Source organism: Chlorocebus sabaeus, chromosome 21 (assembly GCF_047675955.1).
Source record: "Chlorocebus sabaeus isolate Y175 chromosome 21, mChlSab1.0.hap1, whole genome shotgun sequence".
NCBI lineage: Eukaryota > Metazoa > Chordata > Mammalia > Primates > Cercopithecidae > Chlorocebus > Chlorocebus sabaeus.
This window is the reverse complement of record NC_132924.1, coordinates 34,559,938-34,576,982: the sequence shown is the minus strand read 5'-3', so window position 1 is coordinate 34,576,982 and position 17,045 is coordinate 34,559,938. Positions and strand designations below refer to the sequence as shown.

At 43.4% G+C, this 17,045-nt stretch overlaps 1 pseudogene; it reads right to left on the bottom strand.

Annotated features, from left to right (window-relative positions):
• Positions 1 to 5,166: 5,166 nt before the first annotated feature.
• On the bottom strand, positions 5,167 to 5,528 carry LOC103226311 (large ribosomal subunit protein uL29 pseudogene; annotated as a pseudogene).
• Positions 5,529 to 17,045: the final 11,517 nt, after the last annotated feature.

The following is a 17,045-nucleotide window of genomic DNA, read 5'->3' as shown; positions in this document are numbered from 1 at the left end:
TGGCCAGGTGCAGTAGCCCACACCTGTAATCCCAGCACTTTGGGAGGCCGAGGTGGGTAGATCACCTGAGCTCAGGAGTTTGAGACCAGCCTGGCCAATATGGCGAAACCCTGTCCCTACTAAAAATACAAAAATTAGCCGGGCATGGTGGCACGCACCTGTAGTCCCAGCTACTGGAAGACTGAAGTAGGAGGATCGCTTGAACCCAGGAGGTGGAGGTTGTGGTAAGCCACGATCGTGCCACTGCACTCCAGCCTGGGTGACAGAGTAAGACTGTCTCAAAAAAAAAAAAAAAAAAAAAAAGGAAAGTCCCTTCCAGTTCCATGTTCACAGATTTATGATCCAAATCAGCTATACTCTGAGAAGGGAGCTGCAAGTTCAGTCTGGAACCTTCTGAGACTCCCAAAACTGTAGAAAGCTCTCAACTGTCTACTCAAAGTCAGGCCAGTTTGTGGTCCAGGTACAGTCTGGACACATGGTGTGGGGCAGGATGGGGCCAGCATGGGTAGGGAGAGTGAATCCAGGGCTGCTCTCTATTGTGGGGAGTCTTCTGAAGCTCTCCTATAACAGAGGATAACTCATTTAAGGCTAGGGCTTTGCAAACAATGGGCCGACACCCTCTAAGGAGTAAGAAATGCAGCTGGTTACAACCAGCACGCTTTGTAAAGAAATGGAATTAAATGGAATAGAGGAGAAACCATCAGAGTGTATAAGTAAGTGTAAATATTATTTCAGCAAGCTTTTGTCTGGGGAGGAGGTTGTCATGTAAAACATTTGAAAACATTGAAACATTTGAAAACTCCTCAATATGTGGGGGGAGGAGGGTAGGAAGAGGTGTCTTTCCAGGCCAGAAATACCGCTGGGAGATGGTGAGAAACAGACCTGAATTAGAAGTGATCCCATGGGCCGGGCGCGGTGGCTCAAACCTATAATCCCAGCACTTTGGGAGGCCGAGACGGGCGGATCACGAGGTCAGGAGATCGAGACAATCCTGGCTAACACAGTGAAACCCCGTCTCTACTAAAAAAATACAAAAAAACCCTAGCCGGGCGAGGTGGCGGGCGCCTGTAGTCCCAGCTACTCGGGAGGCTGAGGCAGGAGAATGGCGTAAGCCAGGGAGGCGGAGCTTGCAGTGAGCTGAGATCCGGCCACTGCACTTCAGCCTGGGCGACAGAGCAAGACTCCGTCTCAAAAAAAAAAAAAAAAAAAAAAAAAAAAAGAAGTGATCCCATGACCCAAATCCCCAACCTGCAAATGATCTGAGAATCCTTTTAAAAAGGTAGGAGAAGGGCTCTCATTCCCAGAAAACTGTCCTGGCCTCTTCCCTGAGCGCCCTGGGCACTGGCCCATGCAACAGCTTGGGTTTTCTGTGTGTGTGTGTGTGTGTTTTTTTTTTTTTTTTTTTTGAGACGGAGCCTCACTCTGTTGCCCAGGCTGGAGTGCAGTGGCATGATCTTGGCTCACTGCAACCTCCACCTCCCAGGTTCAAGCGATTCTCCCGTCTCAGTTTCCCGAGTAGGTGGGATTACAGGCGTGCACCACCACACCCAGCTAATTTTTTGTATTTTTAGTAGAGACAGGGTTTCACCATTTCGGCCAGGCTGGTTTCGAACTCCTGACCTCAAGTGATCTGTCCGCCTCGGCCTCCCAAAGTGCTGGGATTACAGGTGTGAGCCACCACACCCCAGCCTCTAGTATGTTATAAGCACTCATCAATATACAAAGGGTTGATGTAACTTGACTTAATTTTCTGCAGTTGGTGTGGCCATGAAAAAGCTCTATTAAAAGGAATTGTGTTTTAATCATACTCTACTAATGATTTTGGTTATAATTTTTGAAATCTTTTTTTTTTTTTTGAGATGGAGTCTCGCTCTTGTCACCCAAGCTGTAGTGCAGTGGCAAGATCTCGGCTCACTGCAACCTCTGCCTCCTGGGTTCAAGCTATTCTCCTGCCTCAGCCTTCTGAGGAACTGGGATTACAGGCGACCACCACCACACCCAGCTAATTTTTGTATTTTCAGTAGAGACAGGGTTTCACCATGTTGGCCAGACTGGTCTTGAACTCCTGACCTCAAGTGATCCGCCTGCCTCAGCCTCCCAAAGTGCTAGGATTACAGGTGTGAGCCACTGCGCCCGGCCTGGAAATATTTTCTTATATAAACTATTTTGATCTAACACATAACTGGAAATCTAGCTTTAGAATTCTAGTATTCATGTCAAGCAACATTCTTTATGCTTGGTCTCTGTGCAATTATTTCTCTTACTGTCTCTTCAAAGAAGCTGATCAAATGAACAATCATCCTATATGATTTTCAATCCCCATTAAATACAACACTCACCGATGAACCCATTGAGAATTCCATAGCATGTGAAACACTAGTTTATGCTATTGCACTATAGAATAATTTGAACTCCTCAGCTGGGAGAACAGTAGGAATATTTTTTTAAAAAACAGCTCAGAATGAAGTAGAGCCAGTTTCATAGGAAGTGGGGTTGCTCACTCAGTAATAAAAGAGGCAACCTGATGTAGGGGAAAAGGTTTAGACTTTAAAACCAGGCAAACCAGAGTTCAAATCCCCTTTCATCATGTACTGGCTATGTGTGAAAATCAGCCTCCTAAACCTCAGGGTCTTCCTTGAGGAAGAATACTTACCTAGCTCCTGAATAGGAATGTAAAGCTGATAGCAATACTACAAACTTCCTGCCTACCCCAAAGACTGAGTAATTACTAACACACATCCTTCTAACAATTCCCTTACCTGAAGATAAGGCAGGAAGCTTTGAAGTGCAGACTTTATCAGCAGGGATTACCTCCCCTGCTGGCGATGTATACATAAAATCTATTTGGAGTGAGAATTGCAAATTGTGTCACTAAAATCCTGTTTGAAACATTTTGAATCTTGGAAATATCAAGGCTATGCAAAGCACAGTGGCTGGCGCCAAGATGGTGCGGTGAGTTGTTCAGTTAAAAAAAAAAACAAAAAACAAAAAAACACACAGGACCAGAAACAGTGGCTCATGTCTGTAATCCCATCACTTTGGGAGGCCGAGGTGGGCGGATTGACTGAGGTCGGGAGTTCGAAACCTGACACGGTGAAACCCTGTCTCTAGTAAAAAATACAAAACACTAGCCGGGCGAGGTGGTCCCAGCTACTCGGGAGGCTGAGGCAGGAGAATGGCATAAACCCGGGAGGCAGAGCTTGCAGTGAGCTGAGATCCGGCCACTGCACTCCAGCCTGGGTGACAGAGCAAGACTCCATCTCAAAAAAATAAAATAAAATAAATAAAAATAAAGATAAATATCAGAATCAGCTTATTATTTTAAAAAGTATTTCTGGCATTTTGATTGGAAATGCATTAAATCTTATTTTTATTTATTTATTTTATTAATATTATTGTTATTTTTGAGACAAAGTCTGTCTCTGTTCCCAGGCTGGAGTGCAGTGGCATGATCTCAGCTCACTACAACCTCCGCCTCCTGGGTTCAAGCAATTCTCCTACCTCAGCCTCCCAAGTAACTGGGATTACAGGCACATGCTACCATGCCCGGCTAATTTTTGTATTATTATTATTATTATTGGGATGGGATTTTGCTCTTGTTGCCCAGGCTGGAGTGCAATGGCATGATCTCAGCTCACTGCAACCTCTGCCTCCCGGGTTCAAGCGATTCTCCTGCCTTGGCCATCCTAGTAGCTGGGATTACAGGCATGCGCCACCATGCCCAGCTAATTTTGTATTTTTAGTAGAGACGGGGTTTCTCCATGTTGGTCAGGCTGGTCTCGAACTCCCGACCTCAGGTGATCCACCCACCTTGGCCTCCCAAAGTGTTGGGATTACAGGCGTGAGCCACTGTGCCTGGCCAATTTTTGTATTTTTAGTAGAGATGGAGTTTTGCCACGTTGGCCAGGCTGGTCTCGAACTCCTCCTGATTGACCTCAGGCGATCTGCCTGCCTTGGTCTCCCAAAGTGCTGGGATTACAAGCGTGAGCCACTGTGCCTGCCCAGAAATGCATTAAATCTATAACTATCTTTGGAAAAAATAACATCTTTATTATAATGAATCTTTTTTTTCTTTCTTTTTTTTTTTTTTTTTTTTTTTTTTTGAGACAGAGTCTTGCTCTCTCGCCCAGGTTGGAGTGCATTGGTGCAGTCTAGGCTCACTGCAACCTCTGCCTCCCGGGTTCAAGCCATTCTCCTGCCTCAGCCTCCAGAGTAGCTGGGACTACAGGCACGTGCCACCACACCTGGCTAATTTTTTTTTGCATTTTTAGTAGAGATGGGGTTTCACCATGTTGGCCAGGCTGGTCTCAAATCCCTGACCTTGTGATCTTCCTGCCTTGGCCTCCCAAAGTGCTGGGATTACAGGCATGAGCCACTGTGCCTGGCCCATACTGAATCTTCTAATTGGTTGGAAAGGCATATGTCTTCATTTATCTAGGTTTTCTTTTATTTCTGTCATCAATGTTATATTATACATAGGATACAGATACTGTACTTATTTTGTTAGATTTATGCCATTAAATATCATTTATATCATGTATACATGTATATGTATTTCATTTTAAAAACTATTATAAATGTTATTTAAATTTGTCATTTCCAAATGTTTATTACTAGTGTATAGAAATATTATTGATTTTTGTCTATTAACTTTGTAACCTTGCCAAATTAAATTATGTCTTGAAATTTGTTTTTCAATACAAATTCCTTGAGATTTTCTACACAATCACATAATCTGAGAATAGGGACTCTTTTTATATCTTTTCCCCCAATCTATATGACTTTTATTCCTTTTTCTCATGATACTGCACTGGCTGGGAGTTCAATGTGACTTGGAATAGGTGTGGTAGAAGTACACATTATTGCCTTGTTTCTAGTCTTAGAGGAAAAACATTCAGTCTTTCACTATTGAGTGATATCATGTCACTTGTATAGTCACATATAAGTAATATGTAATATATTATTACCTGTAGGTTTTTTGAAGATGCCCTTTATCAGTTTGAGAAAGTTCCCTTCTTTTCCAGTTTGCTGAGGGTTTTACCATAAATATATGTTGAATTTTGCCAAATGCTTCTTCTGCATCAATTATTATGTTCCTATGTTTTTTCTTCTTTAGACTTTTTTTTTTTTTCCTCAGCCAGCTGTGCTTTATTGACAATGGGCCACTCAGGCCTTGACTGGGTACTTCTGCAGCAGGTACAGCCTCTCCTTCCATTGCTGCTGCTTGGTCTTCTGGTTCTATCTGTGCTTGTTGAACCAGCGGCACATGGCGTGTGTCTTCTTAGGCCACAGGTCCAGGGGCTTATACTTCTTGGCCTTGTAGAATTTCTTGAAGTTTTCTTTCTGAGTCTGGTTAATAAACGTGAGAACACGTCCAATTTGCGGACGACTCAGGTCTTAGAGAGCTTGGAGGCCGCACCGTCTGTCACTTTGGCGACGCTCAGCTGGGACAGCTCCACCTTCAGGTCGTCCAACTGTTTCAGCAGCTCCTCCTTCCCGTGAAGGTCTCGAGCCTTGATCTTGGCCATTGCTACATAGGCTACCGCCACCGCCGCCACCGCCGCCTGCTCTGAAGGACAGAGCTAGACTATTAATATGGTGGATTACATTTTTAAAATTGTAGACTATTAAGTCAGCCTTGTATTACTGGGACAAACTGTTTAGTCATGTATTATTCTTTTTATATATTCCTGGATTTGATTTACTAACATTTTATTGAGGATTTTTTGCATCTATGTTGGTTACAATACTGGTCTATAATTTTCTTACTGTCTTTGTATGATTTTGTTAGCAAAATCATAAAGTAGGTTGAGAAGTATTCCTCCTCTTCTAGTTTCTGACAAAGATTATGTAGAATTTGTATTTTTTTTAAATTTTATTTTCTTTATTTACTTTTTAGACAGTCTCATGCTGTCACCCAGGCTGGAGTGCAGTGGCAAAATGGAGCCCTCCACCTCCACCTCCACCTTAACCTCCTGAAGACCTAGGCCCACAGATGTATGCCACCATGCCCAGCTAATTTTTAAATTTCTTGTAGGGATGAGATCTCTTGCTTTGTTGCCTAGGCTGGTCTTGAACTCCGGGGCTCAAGCGATCTTCTTGCCTCAGCCTCCCAGTGTTGATATTGCAGGCATGAGTCTCTGCAATTGGCCTTGTTTTTTTCCTTAAATGTTAGGTAGAATTTACCAGTGAATCCATACAGACCTGGAGACTTCTATAAAACTGCTGATTCAATTTCTTTAATAAATATAGGACTATTCAGAGTGTCTGTTTCATCTTAGATGAACTTCATTATTTTTGGTTTGAGGAATTATTCTATTTCATTTAAGTTGTGGAATTTATGTGTATTGAGTCATTCATTACATTCCTTTATTATCCTTTTAATGTTTGCAGCATCTGTGTTGTCCCTCTTTTATTCTTGGTATTAGCGATTTGTGTTTCCTCTGTGTTTTTCTTTGTCAGTCTTGCTAGAGGCTTATCATTTTTACTGATTTATTTTTTAAACAGCTTTTGAATTAATTGATTTTCTCTATTCTTCTGATTTAAATTTTATTGATCTGTTGTTATTTTTGTTATTTTCTCTATTCTTCTTGCATTGGGTCTATTTTACTCTTCTTTGTCTGGTGTCTTTAGGTGGAATGATTTGATTCTTTTTTGTTGTTTTTTTTTTGAGATTGAGTCTTGCTCCGTTGCCCAGGTTGGAGCACAGTGGTGCAATCTCGGCTCACTGCAACCTCCACCTCCCAGGTTCAGGCAATTCTCCTGCCTCAGCCTCCCAGGTAGCTGGGTAGTGTGTGCCACCACGCCCAGCTAAGTTTTGTATTTTTAGTAGAGACGGGGTTTTGCCCTGTTGGCCAGGCTGGTCTCAAACTCTTGACCTCAAGTGATCCACCCACCTTGGCCTCCCAAAGTGTTGGGATTACAGGCATGAGCCACCATGCCCAGCCTTTCTTCTTTTTCTAATGTAATTATTTAATGCTATACATTTTTTAAAGCATAGCTTTAGTTGCATCCCACACATTTTGTTTTGTTATATTTTCATTTTTGTTAATTTCAAACTGTTTTCTAATGTTCCTTGACACTCCTTCTTTGACTCATGGATTATTTAGAAGTGTGTTGCTTAACTTTAAAATGTTTGGTGATTTTTCAGTTATTCTATATTATCGATTTCTTTTTTTTTTTTTTTTTTTTTGAGACGGAGTCTGGCTCTGTCGCCCAGGCTGGAGTGCAGTGGCCGGATCTCAGCTCACTGCAAGCTCCGCCTCCCGGGTTTACGCCATTCTCCTGCCTCAGCCTCCCGAGTAGCTGGGACTGCAGGCGCCCGCCACCTCGCCCGGCTAGTTTTTTGTATTTTTAGTAGAGACGGGGTTTCACCGTGTTCGCCAGGATGGTCTCGATCTCCTGACCTCGTGATCCGCCCGTCTCGGCCTCCCAAAGTGCTGGAATTACAGGCTTGAGCCACCGCGCCCGGCCAATCGATTTCTATTTAAATTCCATTTTGACTAGAGAATATACTTTGTATGATTTTAATTATTTTAAATTTGTTAATATTTGCTTTGTGATCCAAGATACAGTTCAGAAGTCCATTTCATATGCATTTCAAAACAATGTGTATTCTGTGGCTGTTGGGTAGAGTGCTCTATAAATGTCAAATATGTCCAATTGATTCATGATGTTATTTGTGCCTTCTCGGTCTTTGCTCATTTTCTGTCTACTTGTTTGCTCAGTTATTGAGAGGAATGTTGAAGCCTCCAACTACAATTGTGAATCTGCCTATTTTTCCTGTTAGTTCTGTCAGTTTTTGGTTCATGTATTTTGAAGCTCTGTTATTAAGTGCATAATAACAGAATTTAGGATTATGATGTTTTCATAACAGAATTATTATTACATTTTCTACGTGAATTGGCCCTTTTATTACATTATTATATAATGTCTCTCTTTATCTCTGGTAATTTTCTTTGCTCTGAAGTCTACTTTTTCTATTTTTAGTTGGCATTTAGCACATTGAAACAGAATGGTCCAAAGTGACAGAATCATTCCACATGCTTGTGCTCCTTCTCCAGGAAATACAATGGAATCTTTCCATACTATTTTAAAGAGCCTTAATCCACAGGACAGTTTGTAAAATTCACCCTAATTTAGAATAAATAATAATAGTGACTTAGACCTTCTCCGTGTCATATATAGACTATGTTGTTAGTAAAGTTCATTCTTTCAACAAACATTTTTTGAAATGTCAACCATCAACCGACAGGCACGGGGTTGTGTGAGGGGATACTGAGAAATAAAAGGATATAATAGAAGAAGAAAGAAAAGATTAAAAAACCTTTTTCCAGACCCTTCAGATGGACACAGTTCAGTACAAATAATTCTATTTCAGTGTGCTAAATGCCAAAAAAAGTAGGATTACTATTAATAATCCCACTCCAGCCCTCTTTTGATTAGTATTTACATGCTTTTGTCTTATTTCTTTTTACTTTCAATTTACCTATATAATTACATTTAAAGTGAGTTTCTTATGTACTGAGTATAGTTTGTTTGGTCATGTTTAAAAAATCTATTTTGACAATCTCTGTCTTTTAATTGGTATGCTTAGACCACTTACATTTAATATAGTTATTGATATGCTTGAGTTTATGTTTATCTTTTTTTGTTTTTGTTTTTTATTTCTTTTTTTGTGTGTGTGATGGAGTCTCGCTGTGTCTCCAGGCTGGAGTGCATTCATGCGATGTCAGCTCATTGCAACCTCCGCCTCCCGGGTTCAAGTGATTCTCCTGCTTCAGCCTCCTGAGTAGCTGGGACTACAGGTGCATGCCACCACGCCCAGCTAATTTTTGTATTTTTAGTAGAGATGGGGTTTCACCATGTTGGCCAGGATAGTCTTGATCTTTTGACCTTGTGATCCGCCTGCCTTGGCCTCCCAAAATGTTGGGATTACAGGCGTGAGCCACTGCCTGGCTGTGTTTGTTTATTTATTTATTTAAGATGGAGTCTCTGTCACCCAGGCTGGATTACATCTGTAATCCCAGCATTTTGGGAGGCTGAGGCGGGCAGATTATGAGGTCAGGAGCTCAAGACCAGCCTGACCAACATAGTGAAACCCCATCTCTACTTAAAAAAAAAAAAAAGAAAGAAAAATTAGCCAGGCATGGTGGTGCACGCCTGTAATCCCAGCTACTCAGGAGGCTGAGGCAGGAGAGAATTGCTTGAAACAGGGAGGCGGAGATTGCAGTGAGCCGACATCATGCCACTGCACTCCAGCCTGGGCGACAAAGCAAGACTCTGTCTCAAAAACAAAACAAAATAAAACAAAAAAAACGGATACAATGTAAAATAGAAGAAGAAAGAGAAGATAAAAAGAAAACTTTTTTCTTTTTCCAGAGCCTTCAGATGGACACAGTTCAGTACAAATAATTCTATTTCAGTGTGCTAAATGCCAAGGTATGAGTAAGGGCTGGGGGGTGGAGGGTATGCAGGGGAGAGATTTTAACCAATATCTACTAAATACTTCTCATGTGCCAGACACTACCCTAGGTGCTGGGGGCACCATAATCTGGTCTAGGGTGGTGGATCTGGGAAGGCTTCTGGAGGCAGTGACATTTGATCTGGGTTTTGAAGGATGAGTAAGCTTTAACCAGCGAAAGGGTAGGGGTAGAAGGAGATGTGTATTCAAATACCTTGTGGCGTGAATGAGATTGATGTGTTTGTGAAAACTGAAAGAAGGCCAGTGTGGTTGGATCACAGCAAAATGGTGGGAAAGGGACACAAGATGTGAATATGAAGATAGGTGGTGTGCGTGTCGAGGTAAGGATTTGGGGTTTAGCAATGGGAAGCCGTTTTACGCTGAGGAGACGGCTTGACCCAGGATTAGATTTGCATTTGAAAATAATACTCTGGATACAGCAGGGGGAACAGACTGGAATAGGTTAGTGGTGGATGTGAGGAGACCAATTAGGAGACTAATTTGGTGAGCCAGGCAAGAAGGAAAATGTTTGAAAAGTTTCTCAAAGGTTGGCATTTCAGCTTTTTTTTTTTTTTTTTTTTTTGAGGTGGGGTCTTACTTTGTCATCCAGGCTGGAGTGCAGTAGTGCAATCATAGCTCACTGCAGCCTCGAACTCCCAGGCTCAAGCAATCCTCCTACTTTAGCTTCCTGAGTAGAAGGGCTTGCAGGCACACACCACAACACTTGGCTCAGCTAGGTTTTGAAGGATGAGTAGATGTTTTCCCGTATCATTGAGAGCAAGAAGATTCTAGGTTTTAGGAGACATACTGAAAGGGCCTGTGAGGCTGGGCTCTGATGTGTTTGCACGCATGTATGTGTATGTGTGTGCATGTGTGAGAGTATGTGTGTGTGTGTGGAGAGGTTGAGTACTTGGGAAAAATACATCAGGGCCAGATTGTGAAGAGAATTTGGCCTTCTTCATCAGGTAGTGAGATTATCTGATTTATATGTTGGAACAATCACTGTGTCTGCAGTGTAGAGGATAAGCAAATCAGTTGGCGACTTATTGTAGTTATCAGAGAGAGATGAGAAAGGCAGGAGCAAAGGGAACAAGAGGAGGGAATGGATTCAAGATCTATGTAAGAGATAGACTGTTCCGAGGTTATTAACAGAGTGGGTGTGGTGGGTAAGAAAAAGGGAGGACTGAGGATGACTTTAAAGGTGTAATTTGGTTGAATGGTAGAGCCATTAACAGTAGTTGAGACTACACAGAAAGGGGAACACATTCTCTTGTGGGTTAGGAGAAGGAAGAGAAGGGGGAAGGAAAAGAGTGATACATTTGGCCTGGGGAACATTCAATTTAAGATGCTCAAGACATGTACGATAGAGATGTCCTCTTGACCAAGAATAACTAAGACTATCATTTGTTTAATGAATGCTTACTATGATCAGGTACTGGGCTGAGGAATTTCCATAGATCACCTCATTCGTCCCTAACAACAGCCCTATAAGGTAAATATTATTGGCTCCATTTTACGTATGGGGAAACTGAGGTGCAGAGAGTTTTGAAACTCTCATGTACTTGGCTGATTATTACATTATTTAACCCTTCAACAAATTTCCTTATCTACCATCTCATTTTCTGACTGTAAACTTTCCACCAAGAAGTCTTTTACTTTTCCCCATTCCTCCACCTTTTCCTGATTTACCACATGTAATCATAGAAAGAATATTGCCAGTTTTGAAGAAGATGCTGATTAAAACTAAGCTCTTGGCCGGGCGCTGTGGCTCAGGCCTGTAATGCCAGCACTTTGGGAGGCTGAGGCGGGCGAATTATAAGGTCAGGAGTTTGAGGCCAGCCTGGCCAACATGGTGAAACTCCATCTCTACTAAAAATATAAAAAATTAGCTGGGCCTAGTAGCAGGCACCTGTAGTCCCAGCTACTTGGGAGGCTGAGGCAGGAGAATCACTTGAACCCAGGAGGCAGAGGTTGCAGTGAGCTGAGATCGCACCACTGCACTCTAGCCCACGCGACAGAGTGAAACTCCATCTCAAACAACAACAACAACAAAACAACATAAAAAACTCTTTTACTAAATAGCTGTGTGGCCCTCACTTGTAAAATGGTTCCTCATTTGTAAAATGGAAAAAATGTAATGCCTTACTCTTTACTTCTCAAGTAAGCAAAATGTTGTAACATTCACTTTGTTAGAAAATTTAGGAACAATAGTTTTGAATGATTAAACAGATATGCTACTGACTAGAATGTGAAATTTGCATAATTTTAAGAGCAAACAGCCGGGCGCGGTGGCTCACGCCTGTAATCCCAGCACTTTGGGAGGCTGAGGTGGGCAGATCACTTGAGATCAGGAGTTTGAGACCAAACTGGCTGATATGGTGAAACCCTGTCTCTTCTAAAAATACAAAAATTAGCCTGGCATTGACAGACAGGACTAGCTGGATTTCCTAGGCCGACTAACAATCCCTAAGCCTAGCTGGGAAGGTTACTGCATCCACCTTTAAACATGGGGCTTGCAACTTAGCTGACACCCGACCAATCAGGTAGTAAAGCGAGCTCACTAAAATGTTAATTAGGCAAAAACAGGAGGTAAAGAAATAGCCAATCATGTGTTGCCTGAGAGCACAGCAGGAGGAACAATGATTGGAATACAAACCCAGGCATTGGGGCCAGCAATGGCTACCCTCTTTGGGTCCCCTCCCTTTGTATGGGAGCTCTGTTTTCACTCTATTAAATCTTGCAACTGCACTCTCCTCTGGTTGTGTTTGTTATGGTTCAAGCTGAGTTTTCACTCGCCGTCCACCACTGCTGTTTGCCGCAGTTGCAGACCCGCCGCTGACTTCCATCCCTCCGGATCCCGCAGGGTGTCCGCTGTGCCCCTGATCCAGCAAGGTGCCCATTGCTGCTCCGGATCAGGCTAAAGGCGTGCCATTGTTCCTGCACAGATAAGTGCCTGGGTTCGTCCTAATCTAGCTGAACACTAGTCACTGGGTTCCACGGTTCTCTTCCGTGACCCATGGCTTCTAATAGAACTGTAACACTCACCGCATGGCCCAAGATTCCATTCCTTGGAATCTGTGAGGCCAAGAACCCCAGTTCAGAGAACACGAGGCTTGCCACCATCTTGGAAGTGGCCTGCCGCCATTTTGGAAGCAGCCCTCCACCATCTTGGGAGCTCTGGGAGCAAGGACCCCCTGGTAACATTTGGCGACCACGAAGGGACCTCCAAAGCGGTGAGTAATACCACTTTGGCTTGCCAATTCCAATCGTTCCTTAGAATTGGAGGAAAATATTGGGCATCTGTTGGCCGGTTAAAAATGATTAGTGTGGCTGCCAGACTTAAGACTCAGGTGTGAGGCTGTCTGGGGAAGGGCTTTCTAACAACCCTCAACCCTTCTCGGTTGGGAACATTGGTCTGCCTGGAGCCAGCTTCCACTTTCAGTTTTCTTGGGGAAGCCGAGGGCTGACTAGAGTCAGAAAACTGTTGTCCCAAACTCCTGGCATTAGCCGGTTGAGATCATGGCGCAGCCAAAAGTCTCTACTCAACAGTTGCCCATGCGTGCACCCCTACCTTTCCTTCTGACCCATACCTCCTGGGTCCCAACCATGACTTTCTTGAAAGTGTAGCCCCAAAATTCTCCTTACCTCTGAATCTAATTCCTCTGATCCCTACCTCCTAGGATGGTTCAGACTTTCATTTCCTCTAGCAAGTTGTATCTCCAAAGGGATCTAAGGAGGTTCTATGCTGAATCCTTAGGCATCTAGGCTATAAACCCAGGGAGTCTTATCCCTGGTGTCCCTCCCGATTTAGGTATACAGCTCTTGACATGGGCAGTTATGTGGGACCCATTCCCCACCACCCTTGCCAGGGTCCCAAGTTTGTAATGGCTAAGAGAAGGAGAGAGAAAGAGACAGAGGAAAGAGAGATGGAGGAGTGAGAGAGAGAGATAGAGGAGAAAGAGAGAGACACCAAAGAGAGAGATGGAGGAGAGAGATGGAGAGACGGAGGAGAGAGATGGAGGACAGAGAGAGAGATGGAGAGAGACAAAGAGGGAGTCAAAGAGAAAAGAAAGAGAAAGAAATAGCAAAAAAAAAGTGTGCCCTATTCCTTTAAAAGCCAGGGTAAATTTAAAACCTGTAATTGATAATTGAAGGTCTTCTCCGTGACCCTGTAACACTCCAATACTACCTTGTTGTCAGTGTAAACAAGGGCGTAGCCTGAAAACACTGAGACCACTGACAGCCCTAGCTTTCCTATCAAAAGTCCTTAACCCAGTAACCCGTGGATGCATTCAATCTGTAGTGGCAACTGCTTTGCTAACAGAAGAAAGCACAAAAATAACTTTCAGAGGAAACCTCATTGTGAGCACACCTCACCAGTTCAGAAATTTTAAGTCAAAAAAGCAAAAAGGTAGCTTACTAACTCAAAAATCTTAAAGTATGGGGCTATTCTGTTAGAAAAAGTTAATTTAACACCAACCACTGGTAATTCCCTTAACCCAGCTGATTTCCTAACAAGGGATTTAAATCTTAATTACCATACAAAGGTCCTACCAGACCTAGGAGGAACTCCCTTCAGGACTGGAGATAGATGGTTCCTCCCAGGTGATTGAGGAAAAAACCACAATGGGCATTCAGTAATTGATAGGGAGACTCTTGTGGAAGCAGAGTTAGAAAAATTGTCTAATAATTGGTCTCCTCAAACATGAGAGCTGTTTGCATTTAGCCAAGCCTTAAAGTACTTACAGAATCAAAAAGGAGTATCTCAATCTTGACTCAAAAGATTACCTATACCTTCTCTGAAATGAATTTGCATAAGAACTGTTGTTTATGGGAATGCATCTTGATGGGGCAGCTGGGTTGTTATGAAATACTCAGGAACCCAGCCCAGCTCTAGGACTCACCCCTGAGCACGAAGGCAATGTTGGGCACACTGGTAAAGGATCACTAGAATCTAGCAGCCCGGACCCCTTTTTTTGTGGTCAAGAGAGGCGGGAAAAGGAGTGCAGCACAGCTACATCGGTGAGCGTAACTAATCTGATAAGCAGAGGTACATGGGTGGTTACGCACCCTGGAAAGGAATAAGCATTAGGACCATAGAGGACACTCTAGGACTAATGCTCATTGGAAAATGACTAAGGGTTCTGGCATCCCTGTGTTCTTTTTTCAGACGGGAAACATTCTCCCCAAGGCAAAAATGCCCCTAAGATGTATTCTGGAGAATTAGGACCAATTTGACCCTCTGACGCTAAGAAAGAAACGACTTATATTCATCTGTAGTACTGCCTGGCCACGATATCCTCTTCAAGGGGGAGAAACCTGGCCTCCTGAGGGAAGTATAAGTTATAACACCACCTTACAGCTAGACCTCTTTTGTAGAAAAGCAGGCAAATGGAGTGAAGTGCCATATGTACAAACTTTCTTTTCATTAAGAGACAACTAGCACTTATGTAAAAAGTGTGATTTATGCCCTACAGGAAGCCCTCAGAGTCTACTTCCCTACCCCAGCATCCCCCCGACTCCTTCCCCAACTAATAAGGACCCCCCTTCAACACAAATGGTCCAAAAGGAGATAGACAAAGGGGTAAACAATGAACTAAAGGGTGCCGATATTCCCTGATTAAGCCCCCTCCAAGCAGTGGGAGGAGGAGAATTTGGCCCAGCCAGAGTGTGTGTACCTTTTTCTCTCTCAGACTTCAAGCAAATTAAAATAGACCTAGGTAAATTCTCAGATAACCCTGAAGGCTATATTGATGTTTTACAAGGGTTAGGACAATCCTTTGATCTGACGTGGAGAGATATAATGTCACTGCTAAATCAGACACTAACAACAAATGAGAGAAGTGCCGCCATAACTGCAGCTCGAGAGTTTGGCGATCTCTGGTATCTCAGTCAGGTCAATGATAGGATGACAACAGAGGAAAGAGAATGATTTCCCCCCAGGCCAGCAGACAGTTCCCAGTGTAGACCCTCACTAGGACACAGAATCAGAACATGGAGATTGGTGTCGCAGACATTTGCTAACTTGCGTGCTAGAAGGACTAAGGAACACTAGGAAAAAGCCTATGAATTATTCAGTGATGTCCACTATAACACACGGAAAGGAAAAAAAATCCTACTGCCTTTCTGAGAGACTAAGGGAGGCATTGAGGAAGCATACCTCCCTGTCACCTGACTCTATTGAAGGCCAACTAATCTTAAAGGATAAGTTTATCACTCAGTCAGCTGCAGACATTAGGAAAAAACTTCAAAAGTGCACAAAATTTAGAAACCTATTGAACTTGGCGACCTTGGTTTTTTATAATAGAGATCAGGAGGAGCAGGCAGAATGGGACAAACGGGATAAACAAAAGGCCACCGCTTTAGTCATGGCCCTCAGGCAGGCAGACTTTGGAGGCTCTGGAAAAGGGAAAAGCTGGGCCAATCAAATGCCTAATAGGGCTCGCTTCCAGTGTGGTCTACAAGGACATTTTTAAAAAGATTGTTCAAGTGGAAATAAGACACTCCCTCATCCATGCCCCTTATGTCAAGGGAATCACTGGAAGGCCCACTGCCCCAGGGGATGAAGGTCCTCTGAGTCAGAAGCCACTAAGCAGATGATCCAGCAGCAGGACTGAGGGTGCCCAGGGCAAGTGCCAGCCCATGCCATCATCCTCACAGAGCCCTGGATATGCTTGACCATTGAAGGCCAGGAGGTTAACTGTCTCCTGGACACTGGCGTGGCCTTCTCAGTATTACTCTCCTGTCCTGGACAACTGTTCTCCAGATCTATCACTATCCGAGGGGTCCTAGGACAGCCAGTCACTAGATACTTCTCTCCCAGCCACCAAGTTGTGACTGGGGAACTTTACTCTTTTCACATGCTTTTCTAATTATGCCTGAAGGCCCCACTCTCTTGTTAGGGAGACACATTCTAGCAAAAGCAGGGGCCATTATATACCTGAACATAGAAGAAGGAACACCCGTTTGTTGTCCCCTGCTTGAGGAAGGAATTAATCCTGAAGTCTGGGCAACAGAAGGATAATACGGACAAGCAAAGAATGCCCGTCCTGTTGAAGTTAAACTAAGGGACTCCCCCTCCTTTCCCTACCAAAGGCAGTAGCCCCTCAGACCCGAGGCCCAACAAGGACCCCAAAAGATTGTTAAGGACCTAAAAGCCCAAGGCCTAGTAAAACCATGCAGTAACCCCTGCAATACTCCAATTTTAGGAGTACAGAAACCCAGTGGACAGTGGAGGTTAGTGTAAGATCCCAGGATTATCAATGAGGCCGTCATCCCTCTATACCCACCTGTACCTAACCCTTATACTCTGCTTTCCGAAACACCAGAGGAAGCAGAGTGGTTTCCAGTCCTGGACTTTAAGGATGGCTTTTTCTGCATCCCTGTACATCCTGACTCTCAATTCTTATTTGCCTTTGAGGATTCTTTGAACCCAACGTCTCAACTCACCTGGACTGTTTTACCCAAGGGTTCAGGGATAGCCTCCATCTATTTTGCCAGGCATTAGCCCAAGACTTGAGCCAGTTCTCATACCTGGATACTCTTGTCTTCAGTACGTGGATGATTTACTTTTAGCCGCCCA